The sequence below is a fragment of the Dipodomys merriami genome, unplaced genomic scaffold (assembly GCF_024711535.1).
Source record: "Dipodomys merriami isolate MVZ:Mamm:240054 unplaced genomic scaffold, mDipMer1.0.p SCAF_123, whole genome shotgun sequence".
NCBI lineage: Eukaryota > Metazoa > Chordata > Mammalia > Rodentia > Heteromyidae > Dipodomys > Dipodomys merriami.
The window spans coordinates 1,772,964-1,798,658 of NW_027202527.1; positions in this window are offsets into that span (position 1 = coordinate 1,772,964).

Genomic DNA, 25,695 nt, shown 5'->3' on the forward strand with positions numbered 1-25,695 from the left:
CAGATAGGTTCTCACTACCTCCTTTGCCCAGACAGAAGATGAGCAATGTTCCCCTCATCCACAACCCCTCAGTAGGTATGATTACAGGTTGCACACCAAGATGGCAGAGCTCTTTGAGTAATTTGTTTCACCTTCTGGAAGTTCAATTATCCAGACATAGGCTCAGAGCACAAATCGATGAAGCATATAGGAAAGGAAAAAACAGCTTTTAAGTATTGGAAACTGATCAACTGATTCAATCACTAATTGACTGGGAAGGTTATGTAGACTAAGATTTTCAGAATGGAAATGACAAAAGTCTTCTTGTAATGACATAAGAGTAATTATCATGGCTTAAGTTTGTGTATTTGTGTAGGTCTACACAGTAGGTCTACTGCAGCTGCAGTGTTTGAAACTGCCCAGTTAGGAAGAGTAAGCGAGAACAAAAAATATTTGAGATGAAGGAAGGATGCTCAGATGTGCAAGATATTTCCAAAAATGGACTCAGATATCTCCATTTTACCTTCATTGAGGGAGCACTCACTCACTGAGAAAGCTGAATTAACATTCCATGATGGTTGAAGAAACTGCTTTTAAAGTTTTGTCTTAGGCCCTCTGGGTAAAATGACCACCTTCCTTCTTCTGAATCAGATGAAGACAGGGATTTTGTTTCCTTGTCTTGCCCAGAAAACTTTGGAAAAGAGCAGAAAGTGACAAATTCAAGTTTCTGTGGTAGAGTGAGGGTAGAATTTCTGTTGTGATTAAGGAAGAGCTCTTTAAGGAAGAAATTTTTGGAAGAAAGGCTTCTTTCAAAATAGTTGAAACTGGTACTATGGAAAGTCTAGTTCAACAACTTAATCCTTATGGATTTACTAAAATTCAGCAAAGATCTGCATCTCTGCCTGACTTTGTTGCCAAACTATAGAAGCCTCTACTTTAAACAAGGTATTTACACATATATTTCTCGTCACCCCTTACAGATAGTTAATTTTGAACACGTTTCACATGTTAATATACAAAAGCAAAACCATATTAAAAATTTTTCAATCACTTAAGCCTGAAATCTTTAGGATTAAAGAACATTTATTAGCAACTTTGAATCTTACCAGGAAACTCAGAATAAAGACACTTTAGAAGGATAAAGATAAAGATAAAGATAGAGCATGTCTTTCACTTGAAGATAGAAATATATGTATTTGTTTGCTTCTAAATACATTTTAAGAAAGTAAAGCATACATGCATTATTTGATGTCTTTATCAATTGGGCTAAATTGTAGTCTCTGTTGTCATTTACTAGGTTTGACACTGATTCTTTGTCATTAAACATTATCACTTCCTCCTTTTGTTTTATCATAATTCAAATTGTAGGCAAGGATGTCCCAACTTTTAGCAAGGATAAAAAGAAGAGTCAGGATTAAAAATGTTCCTCCAGCAACTGCTCCATTTGTTCCACATATGGACAACAAACAGGACCTTGGAGTAGCAGGTAATGTACATCATTCCCAATTCTGATTTAGTTGCTGAAAACACGGTGATGAAACTTGGAAGTCTGCAGAAGGCCCTGATCATTTGCACTTCTTCCTTTCAATGGCTAAAGCCAGGACAAAGAGTAGATTTTTCTTCACAATCAACCTTATATTCCATCCCTATTTTCCTTGGCTCTTTTATTCTTTTCCCTGTGTACTATTCTGCTATTTTATTTTATACTGGTTTTTCCCTCTCTTTATCTCATTCAATGGCCAGCCTCATATTGATAAGAGAACCACAAGTGATCCTAACACTTAATAACAGTTATTCTTTTTTTCCTGCTATATTTTCTTTCCTCCCTGATTTTTCTTCTAGTTCTTTGGTTGGTTCAGTTCTTTTCTCTTTCCTTGTCTGTTTTCCTCCCAACACCTGTCTTCTTGCCTTTTTAAAAATATATTCCTGCTATTTTTAAATTTATTTTACCTTTTTTCTTCCTTCATATTATTTTTCCTCATTACTACCTTGCTTGCATCTCCTTATTTTCCTTTATCCTGTAACTGAAACCTGTCTTTTTTCCTTCTTTCATTCTTCTTTTCCAGTCCTTTCTTTTTTTAACTGTTTTTACTGGTGAGGAACAAATCACAAAATATGTGTCATATCTACTTACCATTTTGCTCAAGGAGAGCTATGTACAACTTGATATGAATTTCCATGTCTAGGTTTTTGAATATTCACTGGATGTAAATCTCAGGGTCAATCCTGCCAAAGATGATTTGAAACCAAATCCTCAATCTCAGCCTCCTCATTACTGAAAATTTCAACCATGTCCCTCTGATGCCAGAAATTTGCTCCCTTCTTTTTGACTTAGTAATTGTTTTTTCACTTTTAAATCTTATTCCTTCATTGGAGTCAACCTATCTATGTCTTTTCAGCTTGTTCTCTTCCTTGCTTTATTTTTGCTGCCTTGGATTTTTTAAATAACCATCCCTTATATATTTTACCATTCTCTTTCCCACCTTCCCTTTCTCCATTACCACTACCTGCATACCTATCCTTTCATTCTGACTATCCTTTCTCAGCTTTTTATAATAATTTTAAAATAATTTTTATTAGTCTTTCATTATTCTGTTTTATGTAATCTTCTCTTTTCCCCTCTGCATTTCTCCTGCCCATTATTGTTTTTACTTTTTCTGCTCCCATGTATTAATTTCTTCTAGTTCCTTTCCTGTTTTTGTGATTTTCAATGGATTTACAAACAAAAAAATGTATAGAGCAGTAAGATTTTGGGGCTGTTACACAGAGGCTTCAGGATATTACCTAACGACTATGGACTGAGAGACCTGAAAATCACAATTGAAAGACATCCAAAGAAATATTAAATAGACAACTTGGACCTGTGGCTGAAATACCACAGCTTGCACTTAACAAAAAAAATCTCAGTGTTAATGCCTAGACTGTGTGTTCCAAAAACAACAATGGGCCCTAAAATAACAGAAACCAAAACACATTTTGGATGGTAATTTTGGACTGCCACCCTGATACCTACTCTTTGCACAACAGGTGTCCATGTGGTGATTATCTTGTGCATCATTCCGTGTGGAGACATGCTCAATCTTCCTCTGGCTTATGTACCTTTCTTAGCTGCATTACAGCTGCAACTGTCCTATCGGATGCTTAGGAAGAAACAGTGTTTCAACAAGGTAGTACCTCTTGTCAGGTAACTCAAGATATTTGAGCCCTACATGTCACCTATCTCCCCAAGCAACTTGTGGGTTTTAAAATCTGTCAAATGCTTCTCTGCGTGTAGAAGAGAATCAGAGAGCCTGGAGTAGAAGAGCAAAATGGAGAAAGAAGGGGTTTAAATACTGATGAAAAGGTTTGCTTTAGGACTATGAGAAAGCACAGGAGGTGTGGTCAAACTTCTTCATGCTGGTTTTAGAAAGCTCTACAACTCTGCAGTGTCTCCACTGATTCACTGAAACAAGTAGTTCAATTAGTGATAAGAATGCTGAGAGTCTGAGACTTACCTTCAACTGTCCTCCAAGAAATGAGCAATGGAGCTGTGACTCCAGAGACAGAAGGCTAGCCTTGAACAAAACCACACAGATATCATCTTGTACCTGTGTGTATGCCCATGACAGGGAAAAACAAGAACAAAGCAAAGAAAGGGACAAAAAGGATATGATAGGATGAAGCAAAGCAGGAAGGAAAATGAAAAGATGAAAGTAAGGAAATAGAGATGGGTTAAGGAATAAAGGAAGGACAGTAAGAAGAAAGGTAGGATGGAAGGAAAGAAAAGAAAGGCTAAAGGAAAAGGGGAATGGAATAAAGAATTAATGGAAGGACAAACAGAAGAAAGATGAAATCAATGATAGAACATGATAAAAATAAACTAAGGAGAGAAGTATGGAACAGAGCTGTTTCAAGGAAGGACAAAAGGAAAGAAGAAAAGACAGAAATAACCAAAGAACTGAATATTAGCTGTAGGAAAGGGGGTGCATTATCCAAATTTTTGGAGTTTGAAGGGGGTCAAGAGAGGGTGAAAGGGTCAGAATATTAGACATGACAAAGAATGAAGGAAGAAACAAAGGGAGAAAAGCAAGGGAGGAGAAATGAGTGGTCTGGAAATAAAATCTAGTCTTTGTCATTTCTATAGCCAATGAAAGGGAGAAATAGAAAATTTCATGCTCTTCTGCATACAGAACTGTACATGATAGTTGTGTAGTCTCCTATGGCCATCAGACCTGCCATGAAATGCTCACTTGCTCCAGAGAAAACAGACAATCACACTGATCCTTCTTGACATGGCAGTGGGATGGGGAAAGGCTAAATAGATGATGGCTTTGTCAATGACAGATTCTCAGCTAGAACATATATTCACACCCCAGGATAAAAGAACCTGCACATGCCAGAAAGGGATTGCAGTTGAGGTGAAAATAGGAAAAGGAGAAAAAAATCTTCACTGGGTTATAAGTAGGGAGAGGAGACAAGGGGAGGTCTTGTGAAGAACTACAGTTCTGAGGTGGGGTTGGAGGAGTCTGCCAATCATTGCTCTCCTAGGCTTACAGGGAAGAGACTGAAGGCAACCGAAATGCTTTCACTGGCTCTATCAGCTGGGAATTAAACATGAACACAATCAAAAGTTTCTAGCCAAAGAATCCTAGAAGGCAGGTCTGGATCCTTAAAGTAGATAAACACACAAAGGTCAAGAGCTACCATAGAGGTCATTCAAGACTTTATATAAATAGAGCTGCCTGGAAAACTGTCTTGGCACAGAGTCTTGGCAAATCAGCCATAATGCTGCCCTTAGAGCCTATACTGTAGAAGTCTGGTGCTTACACAAACTTAGTGAAAATGATCAGGACTGTAGCATTACTATGGAATAAAAGGAACTCCTTCTGATTAGAATTTCCAAGTTACTGCCTGCCCAGCCCAATTCCTTCCTTCACAGGTTTCAACACTCCCCTGCAAGTTTCAAGCTGTACACTTTCAGACTGTTTCAAAGGGAGTGACAATTTTTCAAATTCTCTCAAAACCGTGGGGCCAGGAAATAATTGGTCCATATTTGTGACGCATTCATTTTGCCAGGGTCACATACAGCAAAAGCTCACTCACCCATATTCTCAAGGAGACTGGAAGGTGCCCCATGTTCATGGCATGCACCAGGTAATTGGTCTTACTTAGATAGTAGATTATTTAAACACACTGTAGGGATAAGATTGGCTCTTTTTCTGTGTAGATTTTTGATTTGGTTTCATTTTGGTTTTGTTTTCTGACATTCATAGGGCTTGAACTCAGGGTCTGAAAGCTGTCTTTGAGCACATTTTGTCAGGATGGTGCTTTACCTCTTGACTGCTATTCCCTTATTGGTTTTTTTTTTTTGGTTTGTTGTAGAGCTTGAACTCAGGGCCTAGGTGCTGTCCCTAAGCTTCTCTGTAATCAAGGTTAGTGCTTGCACCACAGTACCACAGAGTCACTTCTGGATTTCTGGTGGTTAACAGGAGATAACAGTCCCATGGACTTCTCTGCTTGAGCTGCCTTGGAACCACAATCCTCAGATCTCAGCCTCCAGAGTGGATATCATTACAGGCATGAGCCACAGGTTCCCAGCTCTAATCTTTTTTTTTTCTCCAGTAGTTAATTAAATATTAGAGTTTCATGGAATTTCCTGCTTGGGTGCTTTGAATCTCAATCCTCAGATCTCAGCCTTTGAATAGCTAGAGAACGATTGTCTCCTGCTTTATATCCTAGGGTCAAGAAAGGCACTAGGTGCCCGTTCACCTGCTTATCCATAGGCAGGTCATTAGGACCTTGGCACCCAGAAGACAATAGTCCCTTATACCAAAAGCACATTCAACCTGGGCCTGCCCAAGGACACTGCCATTGGTCCCAAAGAAACCATAGCTCCTGTTTCATTTTCTGCTTTCCTGAAAAGACCTATATTCGCCTACCCAAAACCCCGTAACTCTCTGGCAATGAAGAGTTCTAATCTGTTGTGGAGTGAGTCTTGCCTATTGCTTTCCCACTCCTCCACTTTCCTAACAGCTGAGATTGCAGGGTTGAGCAATCAGTGGACATCCAGGAATGGCTTGTGATATCTGGGTGCTTAACAACCCAGGTATCTGGAATGCAAGATAACCAGGAAAATCGCTAAGACTCTTATGCTGAAATAATACTAGTATTATAATACTAGCATTGAGCAAAAACCTTAAGGTGCTCAGTCCAAGCCCCATGCACCTCCTCCCCTGTTATATGGTGAGAACAGGGAAGACACATTTTGAGAGGTTGAATCTCAAGTGTTTACTAGAGCATTGGCAGCGTGCAGATGGACTCCTATTCTAAAAATCTGCAGCCCCACAAATACAATTAACAATGTCAGAAAACTGAGCCATGAGAATTGGAGAGGAAAGACAAAGCAGAAAACTAATACCAACCTACCAGATCAACTCCACTGGAGAGGTGAAATGACACACTTTGGTGACCAGAAGAGTTAGGAGCCAAGAGTTTGCACACAAGACAAGAACACGTGGCATGGCAAAATTGCACCTGAGCTGGTCTGCACCTACATAGGGAAAGGTCAGAGGCAGAGTCATAGAGAACTTGAGAGTTTAGGATCCAAGACTTGAAGGTCCAGTAACCTGTGGTCCAAGTCCCTGCCCCTGTCTCTCTTGATTCAGGTATGGTCATTACCTAGAGGTGAGATTTTTCTTGAGGGCAAACAACATTATACATGTACATATACTCTTTGATTCTAAACAATATAGTTGATCTGCAGTTCAAAGGATGGCTTATCTCACCTCTAGTCCTTGGAAGCTAGAGGAACAGGCCCTCCCCCTTCCTTCCTTTAACTCTTCCACCTTCACCTGGTGAGGTGCCAGGATGGAAACAACATGACATGTGTAGGGAGACTTTCCTGACTTCAACCCTACCCCTCTACACACCCATCCCCACATATCACATATACATACTATGGTTCTTGGTATGCGCTTTCATCCAAAGTAAACATCCTTAGTAAACAGCAATGGCTGATTTTATACAACCCCATTGAGGAACAAAGATCTTTCATCCTCAGAATCTATGAGTCCCTTAGCATTTCTCTGGACACAGATATTTCTCAGGAGTTGTCATATTTAGGAAAGGTCTTCATAGGGTATCTCCTTAGTTTCTGTGGATGAGTACACCTCAAACTTGAGGGCTGCTGAAGACTCCTCACTTTTCCACTTGGCATGGCTTACTATCTATCCCTCTGTCTCCAAAGACACACGAGACTGGGAAGATACATTTCTGGGAGGCCTCAGGCACAGGAGCCATCATATCACAAATAGAAGATACATCTTGTTCTAAAAGGCTTTATAGCCAACACCTGATGACACCAAGGCCCTCCACTAGAACCAGATAGAGGAGTGCTAACAGTCTCTGTCCTTTGTTTCAGTGTCAGGGTGCTGAAACTGCCAGTTCTGAAGCAAACAATGCTAGATATCTAGACATCTGAAAATTGCCAATTTGTTTAAAGCCTCCATTAGCTTGCTTAGTATGGGCAGGGGACTGCCATAAGTGATTTTAAACAGTGAATACCCAGAGGGCTTTGGTGTGCAGAGTTCCCTGTGTAAGGTTAGAGGCAGTGTCTATACCCTAGCAATGTTTAGCTAGGGTAGCTTTTAGGGTCTGGTTCATCCCCTCATCATATCCATGAGGCCTGGAACATGTATGTAGCTTGCATTTGCCTTTGAACATTTTGGGTCTGCCCTGAGCTATTGCAGCCATGTACACTGTCCTTGGTTTGATCTGATGGAAAGGGAAAGCCCAGACTAAGGAATGACTTCTCTCAGGAGGATCTTTACCAGCTCCTGACCCTTTTCAAGAAAGACCTCAAGTGACCCATCCTGGAAGAGTAGGTACAAAGACCAAAAAATGCCAATCTCCTGGGTAAGGCTTAATTTCTGTGAAGTCCACTTGCAGGTCCTCAAAAGGCATAGTAAATGTGTCTGAAAAACCAGGACTCAGTTTTAGCCCCTGGTATGCTTATTATGAAACTCCTAGCACTTATTTGGGTACCTACAATAGGTAAGTTAGGGATGAAGTTGTATCTGCCTAAAGGATTTTTCTAGGATTCTCTTTCCCTAGTGGGTGAGCTCAAGATATTCTTTTACCAAGGGACTGGCTATGGCCCTCCCGTCAAAAAGTCTGATCAGGCAGCTTCTGCCATCTCTCTGCTTCATTTTTTACCCTTTTCATCCCTTACCCACTGTACTGCTTCCTTAGTCTAGAGCAAGTTTGGAATGTCCCTGAGACCAGCATTAGTTTTGTGGTTTCTTCTGGCCATTCACATGAGGCTGATTTCTCTTGCTTCCTCCCCTTGCCCTTGAAGCCTGGTCAGACAGGTGGGTTCCCCTGCTGATGTTGTTTGCAACTCTTTGATGTCTCCTGCAGTGCACAACCAACTCTTTGCTTCCCAGAGCTGAAAGATTCCTACCTCTTTCTTAACCAATCTTTGTCCTGCTGTCTGCAATCTACTTTCTCCTCCTGCTGTCACAATTTTTCTTTCTTGGTAAATTGCCCCATGTGTATTGGAAGCTGGCAAAACATATTTGGAATCAGTGTGTATGTACTTTTTTCTTTTGCATAAAGGAGCTCTTGAATTATTGCCCAAATTTCAGTTCTCCCCTGAGGCAAGAATTTTGCTTGTACAACTGCAATTACAGTGTTGGCTCAGAACTTTTCCTGACAAAACTATTCCCAATTGTAAGAAGTGTAACTTCTTGGTCTATGAGTGGAGCATTTGTTAAGTCTGGTCTTCTAGAATGGACTTGGTCCATTACCCCTTCATACTCATGTTCTGAGGGCCCTTCCTCCATTAGCAGGAAGGTGGCAGGGTTGAGTTCACACAATCAGAAGCTTGATTAAGGGGTTTTCACACAAAACCTTTGACAGTGAGCCATCCTGGAATTTATTAGCCACTTGTGTTCCTGCCATTCACTAGAGCCATGAATGCATTTAGGACTTTTACAGTGTGAATTTGAAAGCTTGTCTGAAGAAAATCACTGTGGCAGCTAAAGCACAGAGGCAGGAAAGGCACCCTGTTGTCACTAGGTCCAGCTCTTTTGACAGGTGAACTACAGTGTGAGATACCATGGGCCAGTAATCTAGGTAAGGTCTCCTAGCACTGTGTAATCTTCATGGATGTAAAGAAAAAATGGCTGTGTTAAGTCAAGCAGTTCTACCACCAGAGAATTGTCCAGTAAATTTGATATATCTTTGAAGGCTTGCTTGTGATCCTGGCCCCAGTTAAATGGCTGATACTGAAGTGGAGTATGATCATGGTTTTGGTAGGCTTGAGAATCATGGAATTAAGAAATGTGTCAGAACTACCAGGAACCTCCTCAATTCTTTCTTGGTCCTAGCTTCCAGTGGAGCATATTGCTTACTCCCTGCCTTGGCCTAGGGCTCATATTCCTCAGAATTGATGAATGCAAGATATCAGACTTTTTGCTGAAACTGAGCCTTTTCCACAACATTTTGTATCCTGTTTATGAGAGGTGGGTCATCACGCCTTTGCTCCCTTCCAACATTCCCCCTGTGACAGGATTGCCCAAAGCAGGTCACCCACTGTGGTTTTGTTCATGCAAGGGAAATACATGTATTGCTAGAGCCTCTCCAAATGTTTTGAGTGAAGTTTTGAAAACGTGTGGCAGCCTGGTCATGCCACCTAGGATTTCCTTCCTGTGTTGGGATCTTCCCATTCAAATACAACAAGTGACTGGATGATTGGAGCTACATGGAGGGAGAAGAAAGCATCTTTCAAGACTAGACAGTAGAATCAAGCCACCTGTAGAAGTAAGAGGCTCAGCAGAGGGAAGGGCTTGGGGATGCCCAGGTACAGGGTGATAATAGCATTGTAGGCTGCATGCAGACCATGAAAGGTTACTTATCCTTAAGCCAGCCTTTTGGAGTTGCACAAGTGGAGTATACCATGATGACTGACATTCTACCAATATGTCTGTTTCTTTGAGTCTATGAAGATGGATTGGAATTCCTAACTGCATCTCCCATGGAACAGGAGCCCTTTTTCCTAATCAGTTAGTCATTGGTCTTGAAAACCATTAATATGGCAACATGATTATGGACTAAACCTAGTAGTCCTTTTTTTCAGTACAGACATCTGGAAAATCCTCCCACAGGCAGTTGGACATTTCTAGACTCTTTTCCCCATGTTGGTACAATCACACTCATTTTCTGTGGATACTACCACTGATGTAGGCCCTTAAGAGTACAATCTCTGTAGGGGTGTTCACCATCTGGGCCCTGAGTTCTGTGAACATGTCCCTCACCAGCAAAGGGAGAAGAAACTCAGGCAGGTAAAGAACTCACAGCTTACTGTGTGTCCTCCCTAGCCAGCCTGTACAACGGTGGAAAAACTATCAATCAGTCTGTGTGTCAGCTGTACCAGCTGTGATTGGTGCTATAGCTCATGTGATCACAGTATACTCAGCAATAGTGTCAAGGATGGAAGTCTTGGTGGGTATCTGCATCATTTTTTGTTTGTTCTTATTGCAAAGAAGATGTGCAAGGAGGTGACAGTTAAATAAGTCATGTAATGAATGAAAGCCTCTCCAGAAGACCACACAGGCACCAAGTCTTGTACAATTAAGTGTATTGCCAGCAAGCTGACAGGCTGAACTTCTCCAGCACTTGTCCTTGAGTAAGGGGGTTTATATGCTAGGGAGCTGGGGAGTGGAGAATTTTACTAGGGGCAGGGATTACTCTGCAGTCTGGTTTGTGTGAGACATGGAGTTTGTTAGGTGTGTGAGAGTGGGTTATGTTGTTGTGGCCAGGATAATGTTTATAGCTCTAGCTGCTTGTGTCACCCAATACCAAATGGCCTAAGTCAGTTAGTTTCAGGAAAGGGCCTGAGTCATCAGATTTCAGTGAAAGTTCAATTCTTTACAGTAGGACCTAAGATATTGGAGTGGCCCTGCAGTCGTAGAGATTAGGCAAAGAATGTGTACATCTCTCTTTGAGGAATGCCACCTCATCCTTCATTTTCAACCAGGTTTTTCGTTCCTTCATTCCTCCAACTTATATAATTCATTTCGAACATAGGATCTAGTGATGATTACTGCTGAATTAGTCCCACTATTTCTGTATTTCCTCTTTGCCTCCCCAAATTAGATGCACTTACATACAACACAAAGGGTAAAGAAATAAAAAAAAAATAACAAAAGGAAAATATCAGAAAAGTAAGATAGTAAAAATAAACATAAAATTAAATGAGATAGTAAAAGACAAAAAATTATACTTAAGACATAATTATCAGGGTTCTATACATTCCCATGGTGAGACAAATGGAGAATATTCCTTAGGAGAGGATAAGAAGGGCTAAAGAGCTATGTGCATCAGATCTTTTTAAATTATGCTTATTGAGATGAACCCCAAATCATTCTGACCATAGCCCAAACCATTTTCTTACTCCATTGCAGAGACAGCACACGAGCAAGAATTCCAGCAGATATCAAGTTCACTAGTCAGTGCTCTGATGCTAGAACCTAGTGCTATACTATCTGTGCTAGTCTAACTCATCACTTGTCATGTGATTCAGATCTGGGATCTGGACCTCTGCCAAAGAATGATATCTCACTTCCCTCCTTGAAGCATTACCAAGTGATCCTGATGTTAGGCTCTTGTAATGGAGCATTGAGTCTCCCAGAGCTCAGTCTCCCTGCAAAAAGCAAATGGTTGTTTCATTGGGGGTTCTCTCTTCCCTTTGAGAGGAGGTATGGGGGTTTACTTGTGTTTGGATTTCACAGTACCATATTGAGTCTTAGCCTTAATTGTCCTATCAGACTTCTGCTTAGCTGCCTGGTCATGATTTAGGAAAGCCTTAGTTGCTCCCTCAGTCAGTTGGCTGGTATTCATTCTGACAAACCCTTCTAACTTTTGGAGTTTTCACAGAAAGTCAGCTATGGGGCTATAAATACATCATTGACCATTTGCTGGTTATCAGGAGTTTCAGTGTCAAGGGTGGGGTGGACTACAGCATACAAATGAAAGACCTCATGGTCTCTCCTAGAAGTTGCTGGTGACTCATCTGTCTTCTGGAAGCTGCCGTGGTCTTAGACAAGTTGGCTGGCTTTTTCACCCCTGCCCTGAGCTCTTGAGGAGGGCATTGTGGTATTAAAAGATCCATCTCTCTCTTCACTGTTAACATCACAGTCAGTACAGCCCTCAAAAGCAGCTTCTGCTGTCTAGGACTCAGGGTTCAAGGTCCTTTGGGGAGTTAGAGCCATTGCCAGCTTGGACCTCTGTGAGTAGTTGTTGAATCTTGTCCATACCAAAGAGAGATAGAAAATGCTGGCAGCAGCTGGCATCCCACATGTGTTGATGAGTCTGGAAGATCTACATTATGGCCTGAGGCTTCTCCATTTAGGAAGGAGTGTGGTGCTTACAGTTAGAAGACCTGTGGTACTACAGGCCTGCTTAAATAGTTTCATTTACCCCAAGCCGTAGCTGGCCTTCAACTGTACTGAGTGGCATGTGAATTGCAGCATCAGAGACCAATAGCTGTGCTGACCACAGGTGGCACTTTGGAGGTGGTGTGGGTATGTTCAGTCCCAGTACAGGATGATCTGGGGCCTCAGGAGCAGCTGTAGAGCTCACTGAGGGTGGAAGGCTCTCGAGGAGAGCCAGGCCAACTGGATTTTTTGGTGGTGGGGAAGTTACCCTGGTGACATAAGTTGGTGGCATGAAAAACTCATCTTCTGAGTTTCTTAGGAGGATGTTCAGACATTTTTAATTCAACTGGTGGGCTTGGCAATAAAATCCCTGCTTTTTCTCTCCCATACTGACAGAATCTGACCCACCGAATGGGCAAATACAGAGGCTAGGTGGAACCAATTAGTCTAGGTGCCCAGGCAGTCCAGCCACAACAGAATAAACTGCATACATTTTATCCATACACAAGGTCCCCTCATGGTGCTAACTCACCCTGAAGGAGGCTCACTCAACCTCATACAAAATACAAACACTTCTTGGAACATTTTTGTCCAATAGTTCTGTGAGAAGCATCTTTTCAAAAATTTCACCAAACAATGTAGGACTGTGGGTTTTGATTTTTTTTAAGATTTTGTTTTGTTTTGTTTTTTTGATCCGGTTATGGGGCCTGAACTCTGGGCCTGGGCGGTGTCCCTCAGCTCTTCAGCTCAAGGCTAATGCTCCACCACTTGAGCCACAGCGTGGGTTTTGATTTTGCCGAATTGTTTCCCATGGTAACAAGTCAACAACTCAGCCAACTATTATGTGACCAGCTTTAATTTTCCACCCTGTGTTGTGCTTCTTGTGCTTTATTTATTTATGTATTTATGTATTCATTTATTTATTGTCAGTGGTGGGGCTTGAACTGGGGCCTGTGTGTTGTCCCTCAGCTCTTCAGCTCAAATCTAGTGCTCTAACACTTGAGCACCACTTCTGGTGTTCTGGTGGTTCATTGGTGATAACAGTATCACAGATTTACCTGTCTGGCCTGGCTTTCAACTGCCATCCTCAGATCTCAGCCTCCTGAGTAGCTAACAGTACAAACATGGGCACAATTTGCCTGGCTCCTCCCTGTGCTTTTGACAAATGACAAACAAAGGATGGAAATCCCTTGAAAGAAGAGACTACACCTATGTCCACCTGGCTGTGTCCCTTAAGGGAATTTTCCATGCCTGTAAGATCTCTGGACTCCAGCCTCTGAGGGGGACCGCATACTCATTATGAGTATTCTGATTGGATATCCTCCATCTCAGCTACTCAGCCCCTCCCCAAACCAGCTGATCTGGCTAGTCCCTTCAGCCCTGGCCCTTCCTCACACTTTACTTCTTGAGCCTCATGTTATCTCTAGCCTGCAGCTGTGGCCATAAATCTTAGTCTGACCACAGTGGAATCCCCCACTCTCACCACTCACTGGAACCAGTGTGCAGAGTACTCCTGGTCCTTGCTCCGAATCCCATAAACATAGATCCTTACACAAAGACAGGCTGCTACTCTTTCAGGAGAGCTAATGTCAGCCCACGCTGACACTAAACTCCTTTTGCTCTATGTGACTATATGTCCACATGGTTTCCTGGGCTGCTACTTTCATTGGTGCTTTGATTCAGATCTTGGTTCCCCCGGTGGTCCTTGCTTTTCCCATGGGGAATTCAGCTGCCCTGAGGACCTTGTGCTTGTCTCAGTCCCACCCAGAGAACTGCTGAGGTGGTTTCCCCTGACTGAATGCTTTCTCTGCAGCCAATGGAGATGGATCTGCCTTTCTTCCCATTTGAAGGATAATTCAGTGTTGAGGCTCAGATTTCACTTTCCTATGGAGATTCAGTCTCCAATGGTGCCAAGTTGTGAGCACTTCTCAAAGACCTACTCTGCTAGCCAATTGATACAGGCTGGGGTAATCCCACGATGGCATAGTGAGAACACCTCTTGTTGCCTCCCTTTGTACTTAGGACTCAGTCATTGTGAGTTATGACCCTCTTTCTGCCTGCTCCCTCTGTTTACTTGACCATAGGCCTTCTGCGGATGCACTGTGAATCTCTCTGCATACTCATATGGGAGGGACCAGGTCTCAAATCCCTCAGGATTCTCCTCTCGGCTGCCTTTTATACCACCTAGAGGCCCTTAAGCTTTTGTCTGATCTTAAGCTTCATGAACTGATAAGCTTATGTCATCAAATTTGACCCCAATATTCACTGGCCAATGAGTCCACATGGTCCCTTCATGGGATACTGGACCCCAATGGTTTATGGGACCTATATAATAATATCTTCAAGTACTCAGGCAAATGGAATAAAAGCACCAATGTACAGGCATTTTTCTCTCTCTCTACCTCTCTGTGCATTGATAGAAGAAACAGGCAGGCTCCTGAGGACCTCCCTTCTAGGTTCCCTCTCAAGACTAATCCACCCACTTAAAATTCTCTTAGCTAAAACTCTCTGTGTTTCTCTCCCCATTTTCTAAGCCTTTTTCCAATTTTGCTCTACTGACTACTTGCTTCTCCTCTGGAATTGGTAAATTGTCAATTCTTTTTAAGCAAACTCCCTTTGTGTGTTCCTGCCATGCCTGTGTGGGTGATACAGGGTGGGGTGTGTGCAAGCCTCAAAATCTAAAGCAACTTTCTTTGTCTTGCAAATGAAGTCACTGAAACCAGCTAAGTACTCTGCTTGAACTCCATCCCTGACAGTGGCTGGCTGGCACACACTGAGGCCACCTTCTCCCTTTTACTTCTTTCTCCTTTTCCCACCCCAAAATCGCATAATGGGAGCAGTTAGATAGCATATCTAAAACCAACCGGTCCTTTTTCTTTCCTAGGTCTACTCACATCAGAATCTGGATTCTTAATTTCTTCCTTAAGGCCAAACACCTCTAGAAGGCTGCTATTGGCCTCCTGGAGAAGCCTCCCCCTTTCCTAATTCTCTGCAGGTCCAGGAGATTGGCACCCATCTAGGAAAGTCAAAAGCCATGTGGTGGGTTTTCACAGGACCCCCACTCTTCTGCTAAGCTTACTCCTTGCTTCACTCTTCCAGGTGTTCAAAGATCACTTCATATGGGAATGTGTCTCATTACTAAAATGTTTTAAAGTTTCCTGTCCTTGGACAATATTTGTTTAAGCATTGAGTTATGTTGAAAGAAATTTGGTGTCCTCAAGTTTGTCTTGTATTTTATTTGGTGACACCTGTTTTTGTAGCATTGACCACATGGCTCTGCACTTATGTCTGATTTTCATTTTTTTAAACCTAAGTATGCCTTAAAATTTTGGGGACAAGTTGCTCCCATTTGAATATGTTCAAAGTAATCTCACTGTAATACATAAAAATTCTTGTCACAATATATGTTATTTGCTTTTGATTTAGTTATAACTAATGTGAACCTTGTGTTAAAGGAATTGTCAAATGTACTGCTTGCTAGAAGAAAAAAAACCCTTATCATTAAAAGCTGTGATGTGAGCCTAAAGTCTAGTAAACTGCTCTATCTCTGCAATCTGACGTTGAGTGGAATAACAGGTAATTGTTTTGATGTAGTTCTGAGATAACCTGGCTCAAGCCAAAGAAAAAAGAAAGAAATTTTAAACTCAAACCACAAAGAAGCTTACCAGATTTGGGTACAAACAAATGTGTCTAAGAATTATGACATTATATTAAGAAAAACTACGTTATGTGAGTTCAGAAGTTTTGTTTTAACTCAAAATAAATTTGTCCAAAACAAAAATTAAAAAATCAGTGAGGAGATTAGGAAACATAAAGGAAAAAGTTAATAAAAAGCCTTGGGAAATAAGAATTGTCTTAAATGTTTGTTCCAAAAGGAAAAAGAAAGAAACTAAAACTAACCACAAAACATTAAAGTAATAGATATTGTAAGTATATCCGAGTTTTATAAGATGCCTGGTTTAAGTAAACATTAGTGCTCTTGGTGTGTAGTGAAGTTGGCTGTAATTTAAATAAGGTTAAAATTATACATTAATGTGAAATCAACATTTCATTTTGATGTCCATCTATAAAAGTAATTGTTCTCCATTAAGTTTGTCAAGCGTTTAATATGTGGTTTTTAAGTATGTAAGCTACCTTGGAGACAGAGTTGACAAGGGTTTATTTCAATCTTCAGTAGTATCCTAAAGTGCTATATGTATTTAAACAGATGCTATTTTAAAATTCTCATCATGTCCATTGAGATTGGTCACTGCAGACTTTACCCAGAATTTAGCCAGACCCACAGAGAAAAATAATTCTGACAAGTATTTGTTGTTCAATTCATAACTTACAGGCAAGCTCTGTGTTGGTGTTCTTGTTACACCAAGTGGAAATATAAAAGGGTTTTGTAACAAAGACTCATTTTACCTAGGGACTGCAGTTCAAAGCCAGTCCAGGCAGACAAATCCCTCTAACACTCTTTCCTCCAAAGTAATGAAAAGGCTGTGTTAACCCAATGAGCTCCCTTCCCATAGCTTAGCATGCTCCTTCCCACTTCCATAACTTAGCATGCTCCCTTCCTAAGCAACTCTAGGCAAATTTAGTAAAGACAGTAAATAATCAGCTTCCAAACCTCCCTCCCTGCTTTCCCCATGGCCTTTCTGCCTTTACCCTGAAATGGCACTCCTTTGGGTCAGCTGCCACCAAATAAGGCAGCAACAGCCCCTAGAATGACATTTAGGTCTTGGCAGTGCAAAACCTGTTATCTACTACTTGGGCAGCAGCCATCAATCCTAGCTCACCATGGTGAAGCCCGTTGGCTTCAGAAGATTGACCATCTTACTTTATTCTGGGTGATAAAAAAGGTGAAATATTTGCTGGTGGCTGAATTTCTGGGGTCTGGTGGCTTGTCTCAACCCCTTCCCATAATTTTCTCTATTCTATCCCACTGACTATGCAGTTCCTCTTCTTACAGATCCCTTATCCTGTAACAATTCCCCTAGGTTAATTGCAGCTGCTCCTTTCTGTCTTGCTGGAGTGAGCCTGCTGGTCTCTCTGATATTAAACCTTTTCTCCCATTTCTGATATGTTTGCTTCATCTGCTGGAGACATCTAACACCTGCAATCCTATCTACTGAGCAGGCTGATACTGGCTACTCAGAAGGACAATATGTGAGGATCTACTTTGAAGTCAAAGTGGAAGGGAAATCGCTGATATTCTGATCTCTAATTGACCACCAAAAACCCAGAAGTAGAGATGTAACTCAAAATGTAGAATGCTAACATTGAACAAAAATGCTCAGGGATAGAAATTAGGTCCCAGATTAGGGCAACAGCATTGGCAAACAACAACAACAACAACAAGAAAGAATGAAAGAAAAGATTAAGGAGAGGGAGTAAGCAACCCAGAAACAGAGAGAGTGATACTGGGTATGAAAGTTTTACATAAAATTTCTGGAAAATTACATAGGATGAAAAACTGAAGAAATCCAAAATAGGAACAAGGGCAATCACTCAGACTTGTGATTGACTTCTAACTCACTACCTGTTTCATGTTAGTGGTAGAAATTTGCCAACAAACCAGCTACTGGTAGCTCACACCTGTAATCCTAGCTACCCAGGAGGCAGAGATCTGTGCATCGTGGTATGAAACAGCCTGGGATACAAACTACTCAATTTACAAACTACTTAAAAAGCACGAAGTGGCACTGTGGGTCAAGTGATTGAGCTCAGAGACTACACTCAAATCCTGAGTTCAAGCCCCAGGTCCAAAGTAGCGGGGGGGGGGGGGCAAAAAAAGAAAAACTGAAGAGATGGAGATGAGAAGCATCTACCAAGTAGGGCAGAATAAGAACAATCTGGAAAGAGGCTTTAGGTCCCTACCCAAAGCTATGATTGGAAAGAGACTGCTAAAAGTCAGGTAATGAAAAGCAGAAGCAGAAGACAACACTATACCAGTGGTGTAACAGATTTCTGCTAGAAGGCAAAGGTGAAATGAGAAATGGCTTCTTCAGTTTATGGGGGGAGAATATTTAATTAAATGAATACAACTTTCAAAACAATATTACTGAATAGAAAACAAATAATCTCCAAACACAAACAAAAACAAAGCAGGTGAAACTTTGTAGGGTGGGGCTTACAGCCATGGTCTAGGTGCCTCTGTTCTCTGATTAAGCAATAATTACCAATTCTTCATCCCTAGCCACTTTCTGGCTCCTTCTGGCTCTGGTTTCTTGCAGGTGAGTTCTTTTGCTTTAGTTTCAATTCTGCATGACACTCTAACCCACAAGCCTACCTGCATTGTTAAGCTATGATTACTTCTGAAGTCTGTGCTTTCCGAGAACCTTCCTTATTATGACAACTTTCTGTCACTCTCCATGATAAGGAGGACAAAGAATGTCTTGTCTCTCCCTAGCAGAGACTCCTACAGCAGATTAGTTCTTTTTTAAATTTTTATTAATTTTTTTATTGTGAAAATAATGTACAGAGGGGTTACAGTTACATGGGCAAGATAATGAGTACGTTTCTTATCAAGCATTGTAGCCTCCTCTTTTGTTTCCCCTTCCCATCCCATCCCATCCTCCCCCTGTCTCCCCCCAACTCTACCAACCCATCCCCCACCAAAGTTGTAAAGTTCGTTTTCGACATAACAACTTGTACTTCTCATTGTTGCAACGGGTCCACATGTATCTTATTTAAATTATTTTTTTCCCTTGCCCTCCACAAATTATACTGACATTGAATAGAGTGAAAGCAGGGGTTATACTGTGGGGGAGGGATGTACAAAGCAACAAAGAAATAATCTTATAAATGCATTAGAAATAATCACATGAAAGAAAAAAAAACATTTGAATACATATCTTAGGGTTCATTTCCCTAACATCAACTTATCTGACCTTTTCTGCTTGACTCATACATATACTAGATATTGCAAGTAAGGGAAACCATGGCACCTATGTTTCTTTGGGCTTGGCTTACTTCACTTAATTTAATTTTTTTCAAGTCTTTCCATTTCCTAACAAATGGGGCAATGTCATTCTTTCTGATGGAGGCACAGCATTCCATTGTGTATATATACCACATTTTCTTGACCCATTTATCTACTGAGGGGCATCTGGGTTGGTTCCATATCTCAGCTGTAGTAAATAATGCTGCAATAAGCATAGTTGTGCTGGTAGCATTAGTGTGGTCTTGGTTGTAAACATTTGGGTAGAAGCCCAAAAGTGGTATTGCTGGGTCATATGGGAGCTCTATGTGGAGTCTTTTGAGGAACCTCCTTACTACTTTCCAAAGTGGTTGAACAAGTTTACACTCCCACCAACAATGCTTGGTACTGGCACAAAAACAGACCTCAGGATCAATGGAATAGAATTGAAAACCCAGAAATGAACCTACAGACCTATAGCCAATAATCTTAGATAACGGAGCTAAAAAAAATAGAATGGAAGAAAGACAGCCTCTTCAATAAATGGTGCTGGCAAAATTGGTTCACTACTTGTAGAAAACTAAAGCTAGATCCTTATTTTTCACCCTGCACCAGAATCCACTCCTATGGATCAACGACCTCATAGTCAAAGCAGACACTCTGAAAATATTACAGGATGGTATAGGAGAAACCCTAGGTCTCCTTGGCGCAGGCCAAAATTTTCTTAATAGAGACCCAGAAACACAACAAATCAAAGAGAGGTTGGACAAATGGGATTGCATGAAGTTGCAGAGCTTCTGCATGGCAAAGGACATAGCTAGCAAGATCAATAGAAAGTCCACAGATTTGGAGAAGATCTTCACTAGCCATACAACGGAACATACTTGGAACTCAAAAAATTAAATCCCCCAACAACAAATTCTCAAAGAAACAACTGCCCAATAAATAAGGGGGCTAAAGACTTAAAGAGAAACTTCTCTGAAGAAGAAAGAAGGATGGCCAATAGACACACACACGAAGAAATGCTCAACCTCCCTAGCCATAAAAGAAATGCAAATCAAAACAACATTAAGATACCACTTCACCCCAGTTAGCATGGCAAAAATCAAGAACTCTAATTTAAAAACAGATTCTGGAGGGGATGTGCACAGAAGCAGATTAGTTCTTGACTTGGAAGTAAGGATTTCAGGTTGTGTTTACTTTTCTCTGAAGCTGGATTTGATGATCTCTTAGTGGAGATTAACTTAATCTGATCCAGTCCAGCAATCTACAGAGTGTCCTCCTCCAGCTGGGTGAGCCAAGGGCTGTGGTCTAGGACTCCTTGTCATTTTTCCTCTATTGTGTTACTTAGGTGTCAATTCTTGGGTCACCTGGTACTCCTTGTAGTTTGTTCCCTTTCTCCTTTTCTTCTTTTTCCTTCTCAGAATTGAGTCACTTTTGTGTTATTGGGTTCTTCTCATTCACAGAGCAGAAGTGGCTTTCAGTGTACGATGACACTTTGTATGACTAAGGTGGATCTAAGGTCCAATTTATTTCAACTAGTAAATTGTCCACAAGTGTAAAAGAATTAAGATGATAATATCTCCTGTAGACAACCACCATCTGTGATATTTGAGGTTTACCTTTACATGAACAGGAATATCTTTATCTCCCTTGGTAGGAAAATTTTGAGGACCAGAATGCTGACTTGCTAATCCTGAGGAAGTACTATCCTAGGAATAATAACCTCTAGGAGAGACTCCATTATGCACTGTAGGTGAGCTAGACATATACACATTCTCAGTTTCCTGTGTACTCTCATACATGTTGATGCTATATATCATCATTTTTATCTGCTACTTATAAGGTATTTCTTTTCTTTAAGTATTCTTTTATGTAAAGAGCAATGTGTATAATTCTAGTCCTAGAAAACCAAATTGGTTTTATTCCATCCATATTAAATCTAGTCCCAAAACTATTTGTTGTATTATACAACACCCTCTTATCTCTCCTTCTATCTTTCTCAATTCTTAGTACAAGTACTTAAAGAAAGGCATTCAGAATTAAATTGTTTCAGGAAGAATGGAGCAAGGCCAATGGTTATTGGTACCTGAATTGTAGCTTTCCTCCAAAGAACTCCTCAAAATAGATATGAACAAATGAATGAATTGAGAAGCAGCTACAGGACAGGTCTTGGTTCTCTTCATTTACATTATTTACAACAATTTCCCTCTGTTGTTCCACTCTCTTAGAAAATAGGTTGGTGGATAATCATGCATGCCATTTTTGTATGTTCTGCTGTCACAGATATCCTTTTTTAAACAAAACAGGTTTGGTTGTATGCTCTGAGACACAGAAGGTCTTCCTATTCCTGGACACAGCTCTATCACACAATTAAGGTCTGACTTTTTCTTATACTGGGCCTTACCTTTTCTTATATTGTGCCTTGATTTACAAATATTCCTACCGTATCTTCTGGCCTTGACTAGATCTAATCCATTCTGTTCAGCATGGAATCTGCAGGCCCTTTAATAAGTCTAGCATTTTGATCCTCCTTCCTATACAATTTACTTTCCCTCTCCAACTATAACCTATTTTGTACATTATCTATGTCTAATAACCAGGTGCTTTTGTTACATAGGTCTAGCATTTATTACAACTCTAGCACTCTCTTAAACTATAAATATCAGAGCCAACAGCAGAAGTGAATATAGGTTTGCTGGAGACTGTTATGAAAAATCTTCTGCTGAATCATCCTGTACTGGGCTTGGGCTGTCAGCATACATTTTCTATATTTTTTTTTGTTGTTGTTGTTGTGGGTCGTGGGTCTTGAACTCTGGAGTTGGGCACTGACCTTGTGCTCTTCAACTCAAGGTGGTCACTTTACCTTTTGAGCCATATCACCATTTCCCAATTTTTGTAGTGGTTGTATTGTAGATAAGAGTGGCACAGACTTTCCTTCCCAGGCTGGCTTTGAACCGTGATCCTCAGATCTCAGCCTCATGAGTAGTTAGGATTAGAGGCGTGAGCCACCAGCGCCCAGCTTTCTATACACTTTAAATATAAATTTGGTGCTGAAATTCACAGTGAAAATATATACTTGATGCTTGCCCTCCCTTCCCTTTGGCTCTTTTTCTCTCTCCCCCTTCCCTCTTCTCTGTGTTTCTCTCCCCTCACTTCCTCTATTACCTTTCTGTGTGCAGTCCTGAATTTAAATCTTGAACAGAAATGTGTGTGTATGTTTTTAACTCCTATATACATTTCTGTTAAATTCAGGGTCCTATTCTTCAAGTCTCTCTCTGTCATTCTTTTCTGTACGATTTTACAGCTTTGCAAGGAATTGCACCCTATTTATTGCTGGGCCGTCTACCCAACATTGATCTTTATTTCTGGTCTTTGCATTGGGATTTTCTTTTATTTTCTCAAGGTTTACTAGCACCAGGTAGAGAAACTTTCCCTTCACGCAGGTTCAAGTCATATGAAGTACTGATGATGTGTTTCTTCTCTGAAATGCCCAGGAGTGCAGACTAACAATTCTGGGGGTGTCTGCACGTATGATTTGATGGCTTCAATTGGTCTGTCCTTTTCAGAGGTAGTTCTTAACACCAGACTGCTGGGATGCTCTGTTCGTTTAGTCTGAGCCCTTTGATTTGTGCGACTCTCACCATCCAAATTAGGCTAATCACTATGTAAACCTCAAAAGGACAGTCACTAGTATATCCTTAACAACCTGAGAAAATATTGCACTTGGATAATGCAAAGCCTATGTGACTGATCTTTTACTTAAAAGTAACAGGTAATTCTAATCTATAACATAATACAAATTACAGAAGACAAATACTTAATGCAAAAAAGTAATGATTCGAAAGGACTTGAACTTGGCACTTGTAAATTCAACATGACCAGAGAAAAAACAGGGTGCTCATGATTCCAAATTCAGAAAAACTTTACTAGCTTCTTCAATCCTTTGTCTATGTCATCTTTAAGCTCTCATTCTACAATTCTAAACACTTCTACCTAACCATACCTCTCAAAAACATTTTTCCCAGGCTTTTGTCCTGCCAAGGAAACTCTCCTTCATCCCCCTCAGACATCCAAACATGTACTTCCCTTCACAAGGCTCCGCAGTGCCAACCATCTACATGCATTCTCACTTCTACCTCCTCCCGATTCTCAGCCCACATCCCTCCAATCTCCCATTTCAGAAATGTTTTCCCAGTCTTTACCCCTCCTTTTCTCCCCAAACTTTACCCTTTACCTTCTTACACACAAAACTCCATACTCTCTCACTTAGCCTCCTTATAGCTCCAAACCCAGGTCCTATTCTCACTCTTAACAAATGTCTTCACCCTTCTATATCTGAACCTACCATGTAATCTACAACCAACATCATCCAGACGTATGACTTAAATATAAGGTTAATATATCCAATTCAACTATTTCTTCAGAAAGCAAAACACATCTTTTCATCTCTATCTGGATTTGATTTGGTTTTATTTGGATTATTTTTCTTATACTAATCAATTATTATCTCTTTATATGTTGTATTGTTTCTCAATTGGATTGCTGGCAAATATTTTTTCTATTCTTGGGTTATCTGTTGATTCTGGCCATTGTATTCCCTTGAAATGTCTAATCTTTTTAATATGATGTAATGAATGTGTTAATTCTTAGTCTTATTTGATGAACTATTGAAGTTCTATTCAGGAAACTTTTATTTATGCCTATACCTTACAAGGTTTCATTACACTATCACATAGAAAATTCTATCTTTCAAGAGACAGAAACACAGGGGAAAACCATTATAAGCAAACCTAGGATTTTTAGACTTGACACCCAAATTTTGGTTAGTAATAAGTCAATTTGAGTTGAACTCAAAACCTTTTCTTCTTTAAAAGACCCTATTAAAATTATGAAAGATAGACTTTGCAGACACTGCTTCTGCTTGGAATAGCTTGATGTTGTTAGAATCACATAACAACTCTCTGTGTCACAAACTGATACACAAAAGATATAGGCGATATTGTCAATGCAATTCATTTTTACAGAAAAGTGTGCAATGTCATTATTATACTATCCAGAGAAGGGAAGCACATCTGGAAGGGAGGATTATTTTTAAATCCCAGTGCTAATTCTCATCAAAGAGTTAGGTTCTTGTTTTAGATATACTTGATTACCACGTCTAGAAAGGGGGCTGTTCTTTAATTCTTATCAGGTTTACATTGCTTCTATCACAGCTGGATGAGAGTTGGTCTAAGAATGGGGTGGCTGACAGATACAGTCTCAAGAAGCCAATGAGGTGAGTGGAAAGCTCTCACTCAAAATGCGGTCTTATTCTGATAGACTCCATTGATAAAGATTTGTTTACCGCAAAAGCAGCACTCCTACTTGCAGTTTTAGCCTTTTAGCTCCTTTTGTAAAGGAGCTCAGTCTTCCCAACATAGCTAGCTCATTACTACAGCCATATCACCTTTTTTGCAATTTATTTTTTAACTCCTTTAATATAAAATACATATTTCAAATATGGTGGCTGGTCATAAACAGTACAGATAATTGTTGAAATGGAAGTAAAGGAAAATGAAATATTTCTGGGAAATATTGTTATATAATATTTGGAAGTATTAGAATATAAGATAAAGGCACTGGGGCTGGGAAGGAGGCTCAGTGGTAGAGTGCTTGTCTTGTAGGCAATGAGGCCCTTGTTTCAATTCCTCAGCACCACATGCACAGAAAAGGCTGGAAGTCACTGAGGGACAGCATCTAGGCTCAGATTTCAAGTCTCAGGACCGAAAAAAAACCACTTTACGGTGACAGCTGTCTTTTTTTTTGTCATCTGTCAACCATGTAAAACCCCAATTTCTTGGACTGATGTTCTGTTTTGTTTTTGTTTTTGGAATAAAGTCTCACTATTCAGTCTAGGTTGACTCAGCTTCATAAATGCAGGGATTTCAGGAGTGAAATATTATCTCTGTCCAGTCCAAATCCTATGCATTCTTCCATATCAGCATAAATGGCTAACCCTTGTGCTATATTCCATTTGATTTGTTTACAAATTTCCAAAGATATAGTTTAGAGAACTTGGAAAGAAAAGATTCATTTATAAAATCTCCTACTTTTTCAGGATTTCTTTATATCCATAAGGGTAATAGTAGCGATTCTATCTATGAAAAAAAGTGATTTTTAAAATCATCTTACACCTTACATCCTCTAGCATTTTTATCCTGGATAGTGTTGTTCTAAATCATATGGATTGCCAGGTCTTCACCTGATCCCCAAAAACGAATGATTAGATATCAGTCATCAGATCTTTCAAAGGTGAAATGAGGATCTGGCATTTTGGAAGCTATACAACAATTTGGTCCAGAAATGGGAAAACTAACAAGATCACCACTAACTACAGCAGTCTCTCATCCATGT